Source organism: Cynocephalus volans, chromosome 3 (genome assembly GCF_027409185.1).
Source record: "Cynocephalus volans isolate mCynVol1 chromosome 3, mCynVol1.pri, whole genome shotgun sequence".
NCBI lineage: Eukaryota > Metazoa > Chordata > Mammalia > Dermoptera > Cynocephalidae > Cynocephalus > Cynocephalus volans.
In genome coordinates, this window is record NC_084462.1 from 86,023,603 (window position 1) to 86,039,671 (window position 16,069).

A 16,069-nucleotide genomic window follows, 5' to 3' on the forward strand; every position below is an offset into this window, starting at 1 on the left:
CCCACCCCAAATACTAAGCTGATTAACTAGAGTTGCTAAATCCCCTGGGGATTTGTTTACTGGTAAATAATTTGTTTCTGACTTTTCTTTTGAATTCCTCCACTAGGATTGGGCTACAGGTGACCTTGTAATTACCACACATATTAATGACAAGATGGTAAAGGACAAGCCAGCTGCCTGGGAGCCAGAAATTAAATATCATCACAGATATTATGAGTGTTATTGTCTTGAAATATAAAAACTTCCAGAATAAAAATCTCATGGTATAGGGCTAAATTTTGAAAACTCAAACTTCAAACTAAAAATCTTCAGAAAATGCTCTTTTGTCATTTTTATAAATACATAAAATTTCAGGTTTCTTTCACCTGACCACAGTATTTTCATTGCTTTGAGCTGTCATAATTTTATATAATTTTAGGGGAAAGGTTTAATCTGGGCTCTATACTGGTTTTCTTCCTTTTTTTTTTTTTGGCAGCTAGCCAGTATGGGGATCCAAACCCTTGGCCTTGGTGTTATAATATTGCATTCTAACCAACTGAGCTTAACCAGCTAGCCCCATACTGGTTTTCTTATTTTCATCAAGTGCTAACATTTCATGATTCCTACGTAAATATATTATTTAGCCCTCCAATTTGCTACAGATACAGTTTAGCTTATTGAGAGAGAATAAGCAAATATTAAAAAAAAAAAAAGATAATTTTTTTCAAGTGTACTCCATTTTATTACTGTCAGTGAGTCCAGTAGTACTGCCTAAGTGGCTTTTGCCTTGAGCCCACAGACTACTTTGCAATTGACTAAAAGGGAGGAAAGAACCCTTTTAGAAGTAAGTATCCTGGTTTTACCTGACTGCATTGCATTTGTTGTATTTGTTTTGGGTAATACATACTTACCTTTAATCACGTCTCTCAAAAATATACACATATAAAAAAAGAAATATATCTGCATAGAAAAAGAAAAATTAACTCTGTCAGTGTCTCATACTAACCCTTTTGAGAATGTGCTGAAAGCTATCGACCCCCTTGGTAGGGAAAAAAAATGCATCTGTGTACATGTATATATACACATAATTTTGTGGAAAATATTCAGAGGTTCATAAATTCTCTTACGTTAAGAAATTTTGTTAAACATAACTTTGGTTTAAATACTTAAAATTTAAGGCTTAAAACAGACTAAGCATTTCAGGATATGTACGCAAGCAAAGTGTTACATAGTGAAAATGGCGTACTGTTTTTTAGCTTCAAAGAGGATGGTAAAATGTTCCAGTATGCACTCCATGCACTAGTACTCTTGCAGATGGGTTTGCCCTGGGGAGTGCCAAGTATTTATTCCTGTGCCGACTCCTATATTCTGTCTGGATAGGCTCACCGGCCATTCCTATATAGGATCCGAACCCGCGGCGGCGGAAGCGTCGCCGCGCTCCCAGCGCCGCACTCTCCCGAGTGCGCCACGACGGGCTCGGCCCTGGATAGGCTTCTGATAGAGAACCTAGCACAAAAGGAACAGCCTGGAGTGCAGTGCTCAAGTCTCCAGAACCTACATGCCATCTCTTAGTTGTAGACTGAGATTAGAGGAGACCTAGAAGACACTTTCCTTAGCCTCAGGCTGCCACCTGGAAATCTCTTTCAGAAACCCTTCTGCACTAGAAACAGAAAGTGTCACCTAGTTCCATCTTAGTTCAAGAGAATCAAGCAGAACTGATTTTACTGTGTGCATTCAATTTTCTCAACTCTTAATTAAAAACAAGTTTGTCTTCCATCCACTTTTTATTTCTCCAGAAGTTTTAGGTTTCACACATACGAACATACACTTAGTGGAAAATACGAATGTTGAGAGTACTCAGAAGTAGGAGTCATGCATGTGGTAACAGGAAGGCTGTTGAAAGGACGTAGTGTATTTTGGGGGGACCAGCCTATGTGGTAATCATATTCCCAAGAGGTAAAAATGTAAGACTAAATTAGGTAAAGCTTAAGGATAATTTTGGAAAGTTATGTGCCAGTTATCTGGGATTAGTAAAGCTGGAACAAAAGAAAACAGCAGTAGAATAGTAGATTGTTGCCTTTTTAGCACAGTATTCTTCTGAGTGTGTAGCTAAATCTATAATTTGTGGTTTTGAGAGACAGGACTTTGTTTCCTTCTGGGACAATGTGTTCTCAGTTCTTAGTCCCAGTGTTCTTTCTGCATGGGGTGTAGAGTGATAACACCATATAATCGGAATATTCCTACAAAGGACAATGAAAAGGATAATATTTTCTACTTTAGAATTTTTAGACCCTGAAATGGTGATGAATTTAGGTCTAATGGTTTACACAGAGCACAGAGAAATGAGCACAAAAAAAAAAAAAAAATGCAACCTTAAATAGGGTTAATGCAGGTAAGAAGAAAATGAGTATTTGTGATGCATGACTAGAAGTATAGTCCTGGTAGCCTGAACTTTAAGGAGACAAAACAAAAGGACACCAATAAATATCCTCAATAACACTGACTAGTTCTAATTCTTACATTTTAAATATCGTGTCCTCTGTGAGCTTTCTCTCATGTCCAAGACTAAGTATTCTCATAGTACTTTGATCTACCCCTATTTCATTTATCACATTGCCATGAATTAGGCTTATCTGTGTCCTTTCCATAAGACTGTCCTCTACCCGAAGGTAGTGACAATATCTTGTTCTTCCATTGCCTTCTGGAGAAGAGCTGAATTTCACTGACAGTTTTTGACATGTAAATATCAAACTTAGTTTTCTTTTTAGAGCTTCATTTGCCCCCAACTTCTCACATAAGCATTCAGGAGGTTGCTATGATGAATTCAATCTACAATCCCTTAAAAGATTATTGAGGACTAGAAATTCTTTTTTTTTTTTTTTTTAAAAGATGACCGGTAAGGGGATCTTTTTTTTTTTTTTTTTTTTTTTTTAAAAGATGACTGGTAAGGGGATCTTAACCCTTGACTTGGTGTTGTGAGCACCACGCTCAGCCAGTGAGCGAACCGGCCATCCGTATATGGGATCCGAACCCGGGGCCTTGGTGTTCTCAGCACCACACTCTCCCGAGTGAGCCACGGGCCGGCCCGAGGACTAGAAATTCTAATAATCAATATGGAAATTAGGATTCAGAAAGTACTCTCTTTATTTTTTATTTTTGACAATTTAAATGTTTTTGCCCTTGGAATACAGATTTAGTGAATGATTGCCCAATGCAGTTTCATTATTTTAAAACAAATGTTTCCTTGTCCCATATAAGAGAATTACATTGATAAGATAGAAAAACAGTTGGCAGGGGCTGACCGATTAGCTCACTTAGGGGAGCATGGTGCTGAGAATACCAAGGTCAAGGGTTTGGATCCCCATACCGGCCAGCTGCCAAAAAAAGAAAAGAAACAGCTGGCAACTAAAATATGAATAGAGAAGAATAATGTAATAATTATCTGGAAAGGGCAACAGCAGCTTTTATTACTTTAACAGAAATAAGCTGAAAATAGGAAGAAAACAAAATATGTTGAAACATTGAAAATTCATTTGAGGGCCTGTTTGTGCCAAGCACTTTCGGCAATAGTGAGAGTTGATCGTGTTGTTATAGAGCACAAATAATGATTTTATTTCATTTGTGCCATGCTTTAGGAAGGAAAAGTATAAGGTGCAATGAGCTCCTCACCCCAAAATAATAAAAAGTCACAGAAGAGGGTAATGGGATCAGATGAGATGGGATAAGACATAATGAAGAATTATGTATATAAGCTGAGATGGAGATCATCTGATTGTTCTATACCCTAATTTTTTAAGCTGTAGAATTTAATCAAGTGATAGTTATATTTTTTCCCTCATAAGAGTAGAAATTATGTTAGAAAATGTAATGAAAAATCCCTTTCACAAGAGCAACAAATATAAATCTAATTTTGAATGAACTTAATAAATATATTCAGGAACTTTATGAAGATTTTTAAACTACCAAAGTATATTTTAAAAGGTTTACATAAATGGTGAGTTGAAGTGGTTTTTGAGTCACTACGTGTAATTTTGGGGAACCACTGATATTTATGAGGTCTCTGAAGATTGGAAAAGCAGTAAGAGTGTTGAAGTTGGTGTGCTCCCCTAATACACAAAAGGATGAATTACCTTCTGACCACAAAATTTTTCTTTGGTGCAGCTTTATAAGGCCTTCCCAGGGCAGGGAGTTCTGGAAACAGGAGGAATTCTAATGATTCAGTGGAATACAGAGGGCAGGGCATCTTGAGATAGCCCTAGCTGAGAATGTTTGGCCAGAGCATTGGATGCATAAAGGGGAGTGATGGGACATGAGTGAAAAAAAAACAGATAGGGTCCTTTTTTCACCTCTTCTTTCATCATTCTCCTTTATGTGTCCAATGCTCTGGCCATTCTGGATATGGTGAGGAGTCAGATATGGGAGGTTGTTGAAATAGAAGCAGTCAGACTTTAGCACTGATGGCTAAGTGGGGACAAGCAAAAGGGAGGAGGCATAAATGATTCTAAGGTTTCAAGTCACAGAAAGCAAAACAGCTGTGGTTAGGACAAGTTTTGTACTCCAACCAACATCCCCGTGTTTATTTTTAGTTTGTGGTAGGCTAGATATAATAGGGTCAGTCTGTGCTTGTGGCCAAAATGGTGCTAACAATAAATGGAATGGTAGTATTTTATAATTCCAAGAATTGGCTTCCAATCCATTGGAATTGGAAGGGGCCATGTCGTTTCACACACCTTTATTTTACGGGTGAGTTTGCAGAGGGTAACAGAGTTTAATCGACCTTTCCCAAGGTCTCAGGACTAGTTTCTTACAAACCTGAAATTAGAATCCAGGTCTTCTGGCTTCTAGTACAGCATTTTTCATACTTTTTGCAAGTTGCTCAACATTGTTTTCATTTGATTTTTGTTTTACTGAGAGATCTGTGAATTTCAAGGTCTATTGCAACTATAAATGCTGATCCTAAAATGTGTTATTTAGCTATCAAAATTTAGGGAAAAGATTCAAGTTAAATATGTAATTTAAGCAGATTGGCAAGTTTTATCTTCTAAAAAGAGGATTTTAGAATAGTACAGTGATAAATAATTGCTTAATCATAATAGTTGTGCTCAGTTGACTGTAATTCTAATTGTGTGTGAATCGGCCGAACTATAATCAGTTTAATCTGGTTCTAGGAAATATTCTATATTTGGCTTTCTGAAGTTGATGATAATGACCACAGAGTCATCCAATAAAACATTAATTAAAAGCATGACTTTAGCATTAAATCTCACTGCTTGATCATTACCAAGTGGTACTCCCTTTGGCAGAGTTACCATTTTAAAGGGAAGTAGTGCAATATGAACCTGCCATTGTGGGAGAAAAAATTAGAAAGTATTCTTTCTGCAAGGTGATATCTTTACAACAGCCATTTACAATTAAACTGTAATTTTCCATTCTAAATAATTGATCTCCCACATTCGTGCAGAGATTAAGGAGTGAATCTGCTGCAACAAATGGTTTATAGGGCTAGCATTTTCTGTCTTGCTTCAAGGGGTTAAATCACTAAAGGAACCAGTGGATATTCTTTCTTGGTGCTGTTATCATCTCATTTTCTCTTTGGCAAGCTATCATTCTCATAGACTTCTGGTCCATTGCCCCCTTTTTCAAAATTTGGCACTTTTCCATTGTTATGGTCTCTACCTTCCCCGTCATTGCTCCTTGAAATGATGGATAAACTTCTCTTGGGCTGATCAAGGTAGGGACAGTGGGGAGTGAGGGGAAAGATCCCATCACACTGTAGTTAGTTACTTCGTTGCTATTCATACAGAGACTGAAATCATATAGCTCTCAGCTTAGTACCTTTTGGTGGTGTTTCCCAAAAGCTGGTCCTCACTCATGCTGATCTAACATCAGGTTTTCATTTGTCCATGGCAGAGATGGACAAAGGATTGTTCTTTTTCTGTGATCATATCTTCCAACTTTTTGTTATTAAATGCCTTTTCTTTTGTGAAATGGTGAAAGTAAAGTAAAATATAGATAAGTGACACTTTCATTTTTTTCTTCTAATTTTGCTTTTATTTAAGAAGTAAAATATTAAAAATTTTCAGTGGTAGAGCTCCTTAGTCTTGCAACTTTAGCATGCTTATTTTAACTTTTACATTGTTATAAGTTTATACATTACTCAAAAAATCATGAGAAATATAAAATTGTATTGTTATTTAATGGACTTTATCATGTATTTTTCTAAATGATACTCATGATTATTTTAATGGCTCTAGGATATTTCATCATGTTGACATAACATACTTAAATAATTTTCTTTGGGTAATTTTTTTCAATCTTTTTTAAAAACTTTCCTACTATGGTAGATATAACATGGATTTTCAATATGATTTTAATTTTTATTTTTTGATTATTAAAGAGATTAAGTGTTCCTCTCTATGTGTTTACTCTATTTCACCTTATGTGAATTAATTATTTCTCTTTTTGTTTAACTTTTGAAATAGTTTAAAATAGCATATAGAATAATATAATACAAATAGGAACATTTTGTTGACCATATGATAGAAATATATCCTCTTCTATTTTTTATCTTTCAGAAATATTTAGTTTTTTTTTTTTTTTTTTTAAGAGATGACCGGTAAGGGGCTCTTAACCCTTGTCTTGGTGTTGTCAGCACCATGCTCACCCAGTGAGCTAACCGGCCATCCCTATATGGGATCCGAACCCATGGCCTTGGTGTTATCAGCACCACACTCTCCCGAGTGAGCCACAAGGCCGGCCCCAGAAATATTTAGGTTTTATACATTTTAATCTGCCAATATTTTCCTTTGTGTGTATTTCTCTGTCATTTCAAAGTTGAGAAAGCTCTCATTATTGAATATTCAACTAGTTTTTCTTCTTAAAATTATATTTTGGATCTGACTCTTTTTACCCATGAGGTATTTATTTTGGCGTATGACAAAAAGTGGTATTTCTCAAAGTGTGTTTCATAGATTATCTGCTTCAGAGTCATAGAGCTTTCTTGTTAAACATGCAGACCACCTGAGTCAGAATCTCTGGGAGTTGGTTCTGGGAATATATTTTCTACAAGTTCCTGAGATAATACGTGTATTAGGATTCTGCTGCTGCTGTAACAAATTACCACAGCTTTGTGGCTTAAAACAACACGAATTTATTGTCTCTTATTTCTGAAAGTTAGAAGTCTAAAATGGGTCCAAAGGGCTATGTTCTTTTGGAGGCTCTAGAGAGAATCTGTTCCCTTGAGTTTCCCAGCTTCTGGTGACTCTTACATCCCTTGCTTTGTGGCCCCTTTCTCCATCTTCAAAGCCAGCAATATGTGGTATCTTTTTTCCTCTCTGACCTTCTGCCTCTCTTTTATAAGGACTCTTGTGATTATGTTGGGCCCACCTGGATAATCCAGGAAAATCACCCTATTTCAAGATCTTTAACTTAATCACATCTACAAACTTTCTTTTGAATGTAAAGTTACATATTTACAGGTTCCAGTGATTGGGACATGGACATCATGGGGGGCAGAGGGGGTGTGTTATTCTATTTACCACAATATTCAGACTCATTAAAATTTGAAAGCCATTGATATATGGTAGATACTCAATATTTCTCCCTCAATCACTATGTATGTGAGAGTACTTCAAAAAGTTTGTGGAAAAATAGAATTAAAAGATAATATGAATCTGTTCATGAACTTTTTGAAGACCCCTTATACTCAAACTGTTACTAAGTAATATTCTCTTCTTTCTTGGAAAGCTTATGGTAGAGGCCTTAAAGTTTTTATATATAATTAGTCATTTGGGGACCTATTTCAGTAGTGTTTTAAAAAACATCTTTAGCAAAATAAAAAGTTGGTAATTCTAGTTTTGTTTTGTTTTTTATTGTAAGTATTCCTTATCTGTGATTTTAAAAGCTTAGGATTAAATATGTACCTTGTATGTCTTTGATTCCACCCCACCATCCAGTTAATACAAATTTGATTTAAAAAATTACAGTTGCACATGCTGTTCAAAACAAAATTCAAACAGACAAAAAAAAATGTATAATCCAATAGAAAAAACTGCTGATTCTTCCTTACGTCCTCCTCTGCCTTATTTCCAAAAGGTAAACAGTCTCTACAGTTTTGTGCATTTATCTCTGGTCTTTCCCCTAACCATATATAAGTATGCATAATATTATATATCTTAAAAACTTATTTAAACAAAAATAGGATCATACTATATACTTTCTATAACTTGATCTTTCATGCAACAGTGTTCTTGAGTATCTTCTGTAGAGACTTACAGATATCTGTCATTCTTTAATTTTAGCATAAAAATATATCATGTTGAATTTTTTTTTGAAGACCTGATCATTAGGGAATAGATGAATCACTTAGATACTTAAGTTATAGTTTTTTGGTTCTTGCTACATAGTCATATCATAACAATCCTATATGCAACATATAAATGATTAAATTCAGACATAAAACATATGTAACATAGGCTTGATCAGTGTCCTAATAAAATATACCCAGTTAAATTTGACTTTCAGATAAATGAGTAATTGTTTAGTATAAGTATGTCCTATTCTAAAATTTAAATTTAACTAGGCATCCTATATTTTTATTTGCTAAATAGGACAACCATAAATATAGAAAGTAAGTGGAGCTTACTGGTTAGCTCAATTAGTAGAGAGTGGTGCTAATAACACCAAGGTCAAGGGTTCAGATCCCCTTACTGACCATCCACCAAAAATAAATAAATATATATATATAAAAAAAAAGAGAGTAAATGATTCCCCATAATCTTGTCCCACAGCCCCAGGATTAAATGTAGCAAGCAGTTTGGTGTGTGTTTGTTTTGCTTTGTGTAAATAATATACTTGTATAATTGCACAAGTGTTATACGCATTTTTAAAGTAAGGGATCATGGTTTATACTGTTCTACAGCTTCTTTTTCTCGCTCAATGTAGCTTAGCAATTTTTTTTTATGTTTGTTCATATCAGCAATATTAAAAAGCTTAAGTATCACATTTAGTAGTATAATCAATTTAAAATTTTGATCAAAAAGTAGTAAAATTGTAGAACAGTAGATGTTTCCTTATTTTTAAATGCTGAGTGAAACATTTTCAATGGTTTCAGATAATAATCAAATGTAATAATGATGTTTAGGATTAGCCCATTACTAAATCCTGAAGATATCATAGAGATTTCACTTGGGCCAATACTGTTCCAATTGTTAAAGAAAGAAAATTAGCAGTGATATCTGCATTTGATTCAGCAGAGGCAGTGTTGGCTAGGGACCTAAATACTGAAATGAGAGTAATATATGTCTGTTCTAGACATTTTTTGTGTATTTGGGGGAAGATTACATAACTCATCTAGGCTTTTTCTGACACTTCTTTAATCTTTTACCAGGGAGAGTTTGTGAAAATAATTGAGTCAGGATATAATTTTCTGACTCAGAAAAATTACAATATAAATCAAAAGTGTTGAATTGACTTTAATGCAATTAAAATGATTGGTTCTAAAAGTATTAAACCTAAGATAAAAAACAATCTCCATGAATTTGACATTGAGATAGATTTTAAGATGCAAGTAAAGAAAAATCTCTCTAATAATGGAGTTTGGCTTAGATTTAGGGATGTCTTAGTCCATTTGGGCTACTATAATAAAATTCCGTTGACTGGGTAATTTATAAGCAACAGACATTTATAACAGTTCTGGAGGGTAGGAAGTCCAAGATCAAGCCACCAGCAGATTCAGTGTCTGGTGAGGGCTTGCCCTCTGCTTCATAGATGGCTCCTTCTTGCATCATCCTCAAATGTTGGAAGGGACAAACAAGCTTCCTCCAGCCTCTTTTATAAGAACACTAATCACCTCTCAAAGGCTCCACCTCTTAAAACCATCACATTAGGGATTAGGTTTTAGCATAGGAATTTTGTTGGGACACGAACATTTACTCCATCGCAGGAACTCTGCCATGTATTTAGAAAGGCCAAATATGACTTTTTACTTATTTCAGGATAACATCTGAGACGGAGAAAGAGATCTTAATGATTTTATAAAAAGTTGAAAGCCTCCCCATTATTTAATGGATCTGAGATTTCATTCTATTCAGTTTCTCTTCTAGGTCTCCCTCAAATGTTTAAGGAAAAAAATTTTTTGAGCCAGCTGACATAAGTTATTTTTTAAATTACAATGTAGAAAAATGAACTCAGTATAGTTTCCTTGTTCATGTAGCTCTCATACAACTATAAAACCAAAACAATTTTAAAGATGGAATGCAAATAAAACTGTAGAACCAATAAACTTTAAATCATTATGATATGTTACAATGTTGATGGTCAAAATGTATATATTACTTGGTATTATGAGACAAGTCCTTTTGAGTTGGGTATGCCTATGATACTATATGTCTTTATATTTGCTTGTTATTTAAACCACTGTCAACTTTTGTTGGTATCCCAGATCACCGTGACATTTTGCACACAACACACAAGCATCATCTGTGTTTTAAGTTCACCTCTCTTCTTATTAGTTGTTAAATTCATGCTATTTAAACACTTATCAACTAAATGTAAATCATAATTGTAAGTATGAATATGATAATAAAACTAAAAGACAATCCTTGGTTATTGGTGGCTACTCAAGTGATCCAGAATAGGTTTCCTTATTTTTTGAGACTTTCATTGAAAATAAATCACATATTAAATTTGGAGAGACATGTCAGATTCCCAGGGGGTTCATGGACTCCAGTTTGAGAAACTCATTCTCCCTCAGATGCATATTATGAGTGAATCTATGCAAATCCATGACTACAACTGAAAACACAACTTCAGTGTATATATGTTGAAATGAGTCTCTTTTTTTGATATTATCTCCTCTACTTTCTCTGTATGATCCCCCTTCCTTAGTATCCTCATCTTCTCCTGATTGCTTGGTCTCAAGCTTCCACCTAGAGCAGTGGTTCTCAATCCTGGCTGCACTTTAGAATTACCTAGGAAGCTTTTTTTTTTTTTCCTATGAAAAGATTTTGCTTTTTTAAAAAAATCATTACACAATGTAAACATTTTCTCCCTAACCCACCTGTACATGGGGAGCTTTTAAAAATATATATAATACCTTGTCTTTGATGGGGCCCTAGTTTTATTTTTGTTCTTGTTTTTTTTAAAGCTCTCCAGTTCAATGTACAGCTGAGATTCAAAACCACAAGATTCTAGATCTATTGAAAATTTCTACCGAAATTGTTAAGGATTAGTAAATTATGTATTACATAATACTGTATACCGGACTCATGAAATCAACAATGCTATGAGATAGATATTACCTCCACTTTTCAAGAAAATAGAGACTAAACAGGTTTCCTTAGGCTACATAGTTAGAAGCAGACCAGAATTCAAATTGTCTGTTAATCATGAAACTATAATTTCTAATATAATATCCAGCCTATTTCACCCCATTTTTTTTTACAATGTAGATTTACTTTAACCAATCTTTATTAAATACACATTTTGACAAAAGTATTTTTACTTTGATTAGTATGCAAACATAGTTTGATTAGAAATATATAAGCATGAAGTATGAATGCAGTTCTTATGAACACCTATATCTATAGCTCTCTCTCTCTCTCTCTTTTTTTTTTTGTCTTCAAATGAGGTTTGTTGGATAAATGGTTTCATTCTCCAAGACTGGATACCTTTTCAAAAGAAGATGAAGAGCATTCAGCTAGTTTGCTCACTTCGTTTTCAGGTCTAATAGGATATATTACATTTAAATCAGAACCTGATAAAACTGATAATTTTAGGGTCACTATATTTGGTTGATTTTAAGATGCACATTTTCCACATTTTAAATCTCAGAGATCAAACAGCTTTTTACGCTTAATGGAACACTTTGGTTTAATTACTAGATTTTTTTTGTTGTTAGTGAAAGATAAAGTAGTTGTATGTCTTAAAATTGATGGCGTTTTAGATTTGATGAGTTAACAATAGTAATTGTACATGAATTGCTGTTACATGTTTAATGGGCCTATTCTTGGAAGTAAACAGTTGATAGTTAAATACTCATATGTGGGCTTTGAGCGGTATTTTAACTTTTTACTGTATTATTAATATTGTGAAGATTAAATAAGATAAAATACTCATCACAGTATCTGGCACATAGTAAGAGCCTGAGATGTGTTAGCCATTATTATAACATTGTAACAGTGTTCAAAATGCATAACAGATCCACAACCACAGATCAGAGAGCATTGTCTAGCAGTCTTTTCTTCAGTGCAAATGAAAAAACTCAGCTGTTCTTTTAGCTGTTTTCTGTAGACAGGTCCTTTTACAAACAGAAATCTGACTGGCACTAAACTGATATTTCCCAGACTGCTGTATTTATAGCATGCTGAAAGCCATTATTATACAATATGCTGTACTGTTCATTAGAGACTCTTATTTTGGCATATTTCCAAAATTTAGAAACTTAATAATATAGATATTCAATAGTCTAGTTTGGGGGAATTTTGTTCACGACACTCAGCACCCAAGGTTTTACGAGAAACAAAATTATTGTCAGTAGACTGAGTATTTCAGTTATTATAAGAACTGTGCTTCCCTCAGCCACTTAATTTTGTGTTTGTGATACAAGTCTGGTAGCAAATAGTATTATAGAAGTAGCACTTCTCCCTTCCAGTAACTAAACTAGTCTGTTTTTCAGGCCCTGAAGACTTGTAATTATATTCATACTTATCAGTCATTAAAATACTTAATATAAAACATAAACCGTGTTAATTTACGTTTTTACAGAAGGCTAATTTTTTTTTTTTTTTTTTTTGTCCTGGGAGAGTAAAGACTCATTTAAACTTTGGTATTTTTCTTTTATGTTGCTCTCTCCTATAATTTTTGGGTTTTCATCATAGTTGAAAACCCAAACTTTAAGAAGTTGAAACTTCTTAAATACAATTTTAGGATAAGTGAATAGATTTTTTTAATTATTAACTTTTATTTTTTTAATTTGCAAAAAATAAAAAATACATATCTGTTTTTGGCATTTTATAGGAGGTAATTTTTTTAAATTAGTAAATGTTAATTTTTAGAGCAGTTTTAGGTTCACAGCAAAATTGGGCAGAAAGTACAGAGAGTTCCCATATAACCCCTGTCTCTACATGAGCATAACCTCCCCATTACAGATATCCCACACCACAGTGATATATTTAGTTGACGAACCTACATTGACACATCATCATCACTCAAAGTTCATAGTTTTCATTACGGTTCACTCTTGGTGAATAAGGATATATATTTTTTCTGGCATTTTATGAGAGGTAAGTATTTTTAATATATGCCTATTTCTTAGCTAAAATAGGAAAAAACCCATTGAATAATGGCATATTCTTAAGCAATTCTTGTTCAGAGGTGTTTTTGTTTTAAAATTTCTTTGGCAGTCATGGGCATTCTAAATTAAGTAAAAGGTGCCATTTCCTTGAGCAATTTATTTTACATGCTGTTTATGAAACTTAAATAACCTTATAAACATTCTCAACATGATAAAGGACATCTATAAAAAATCTACACCTAATATCATACTTAGTGGTAAAATATTGAACACTTTCTTGCTAAAATCAAAAAGAAGGCACTCTAGCCACTTCCATACCACATTGTATATCTAGCCATTGCAGTAAGGCAAGAAAAAGATGTAAAAGCATAAAGACTGGAGAGAAAGAAGTAAAATTTGATTTGTAGCAATATGATTATTTGTGTAGAAAATCCTAATATACAGGATACAGGAATGAATGAGATAGCCTCTGTCTTATAGGAACTCACTGGTTATTAGCTTTAATAGTAATAGTATAATAAGAAATGTCTGCCAGAGGGAGTAAGGGAGGCTTCACCTCTGCCTCTATTGTTACTTCTAAACTGGTTCTTAATTAAAGAGTAAGAATGTGGGCTTTCAATAGTAAATAGTGGGAACTATTATGGAGATTTATGCCAATATAATATGTACATTTTAGAATTTTAACGAGCAGGGTGAGGATAGACGGGAAGGGTAAGAGAGTAAATGCAGAGAGGCCAATCACAGAATTATTGTTATTATCTATGGAAGAGAAGATGGCCTTAGTAGTATTGTCAGGAGCCATAGAGTGAGGGAAAAAAAGTGGCTAGAGCTATTTAAGAGGTACAATTTATAGGACTCAATTGCTAAGTTTTTGGCTTGGGTAATTGAGCATGCATAGTGTTAGCTTCACAGAGAACTTAAGAGGAAGAGTAAAGTTTGGGTTGGGAGAGCAGGGAGAGAAGGAGATAGTGTTGGACTTTGTAAGTTCTACATGTATCATGTATTTATCATTTTTATTTTCCCTTTATTCTTCATTCTATCTTTTTTTTTAATTTAATTTTTTTTTAAATTTTATTTTGTCGATATACATTGTGGCTGATTATTGCTCCCCATCACCAAAACCTCCCTCCCTCCGCCCTCCTCCCATCCCCCCCAACAATGTCCTTTCTGTTTGCTTGTCGTATCAACTTCAAGTAATTGGGGTTGTTATATCTTCTTCCCCCCCCCCCCGGTATTTGTGTGTGTGTGTGTGTGTGTGTGTGTGTGTGTGTGTGTGTGTGAATTTATATATTAATTTTTAGCTCCCACCAGTAAGTGAGAACATGTGGTATTTCTCTTTCTGTGCCTGACTTGTTTCACTTAATATAATTCTCTCGAGGTCCATCCATGTTGTTGCAAATGGCAGTATTTCATTCGTTTTTACAGCTGAGTAGTATTCCATTGTGTAGATATACCACATTTTCCATATCCACTCAGCCGATGATGGACATTTGGGCTGGTTCCAACTCTTGGCTATTGTAAAGAGTGCTGTGATGAACATTGGGGAACAGGTATACCTTCGACTTGATGATTTCCATTCCTCTGGGTATATTCCGAACAGTGGGATAGCTGGGTCATATGGTAGATCTATCTGCAATTGTTTGAGGAACCTCCATACCATTTTCCATAGAGGCTGCACCATTTTGCAGTCCCACCAACAATGTATGAGAGTTCCTTTTTCTCCGCAACCTCGCCAGCATTTATCGTTCAGAGTCTTTTGGATTTTAGCCATCCTAACTGGGGTTAAATGGTATTTCAGTGTGGTTTTCATTTGCATTTCCCGGATGCGGAGTGATGTTGAGCATTTTTTCATATGTCTGTTGGCCATTTGTGTATCTTCCTTAGAGAAATGCCTACTTAGCTCTTTTGCCCATTTTTTAATTGGGTTGCTTGTTTTCTTCTTGTAAAGTTGTTTGAGTTCCTTATATATTCTGGATATTAATCCTTTGTCAGATGTATATTTTGCAAATATTTCTCCCACTCTGTTGGTTGTCTTTTAACTCTGTTAATTGTTTCTTTTGCTCTGCAGAAGCTTTTTAGTTTGATATAATCCCATTTGTTTATTTTTCCTTTGGTTGCCCGTGCTTTTGGTGTCGTATTCATGAAGTCTGTGTCCAGTCCTGTTTCCTGAAGTGTCTCTCCTATGTTTTCTTTAAGAAGTTTTATTGTTTCAGGGTGTATATTTAAATCTTTAATCCATTTTGAGTTGATTTTAGTATATGGTGAGAGGTATAGATCTAGTTTCATTCTCCTGCATATGGATATCCAGTTATCCCAGCACCATTTGCTGAAGAGGCAGTCCCTTCCCCAGTGAATAGGCTTGGTGCCTTTGTCAAAGATCAGATGGCAGTAAGTGTGTGGGTTGATTTCTGGATTCTCTATTCTATTCCATTGATCAGTGTGTCTGTTTTTATGCCAGTACCATACTGTTTTGGTTATTATAGCTTTGTAGTATAGCTTAAAGTCAGGTAGTGTTATGCCTCTAGCTTTATTTTTTTGCTCAGCATTGCTTTGGCTATGCGTGGTCTTTTATTATTCAATATAAATGTCTGGATAGTTTTTTCCATTTCTGAGAAAAATGTCTTTGGAATTTTGATGGGGATTGCATTGAATTTGTATATCACTTTCAGTAGTATGGACATTTTCACTATGTTGATTCTTCCAATCCAAGAGCATGGGATATCTTTCCATCTTCTTGTATCCTCTCTAATTTCTCTCAGCAGTGGTTTGTAGTTCTCATTATAGAGATTTTTCACC

General features: G+C 34.5%; 1 protein-coding gene across 6 annotated transcripts in view; it reads left to right on the forward strand.

The window, feature by feature from the left end:
- The window catches only part of ATOSA (atos homolog A), a 112,697-nt gene that overhangs the window by 43,642 nt on the left and 52,986 nt on the right, over positions 1 to 16,069 (forward strand). The window lies entirely within an intron of this gene.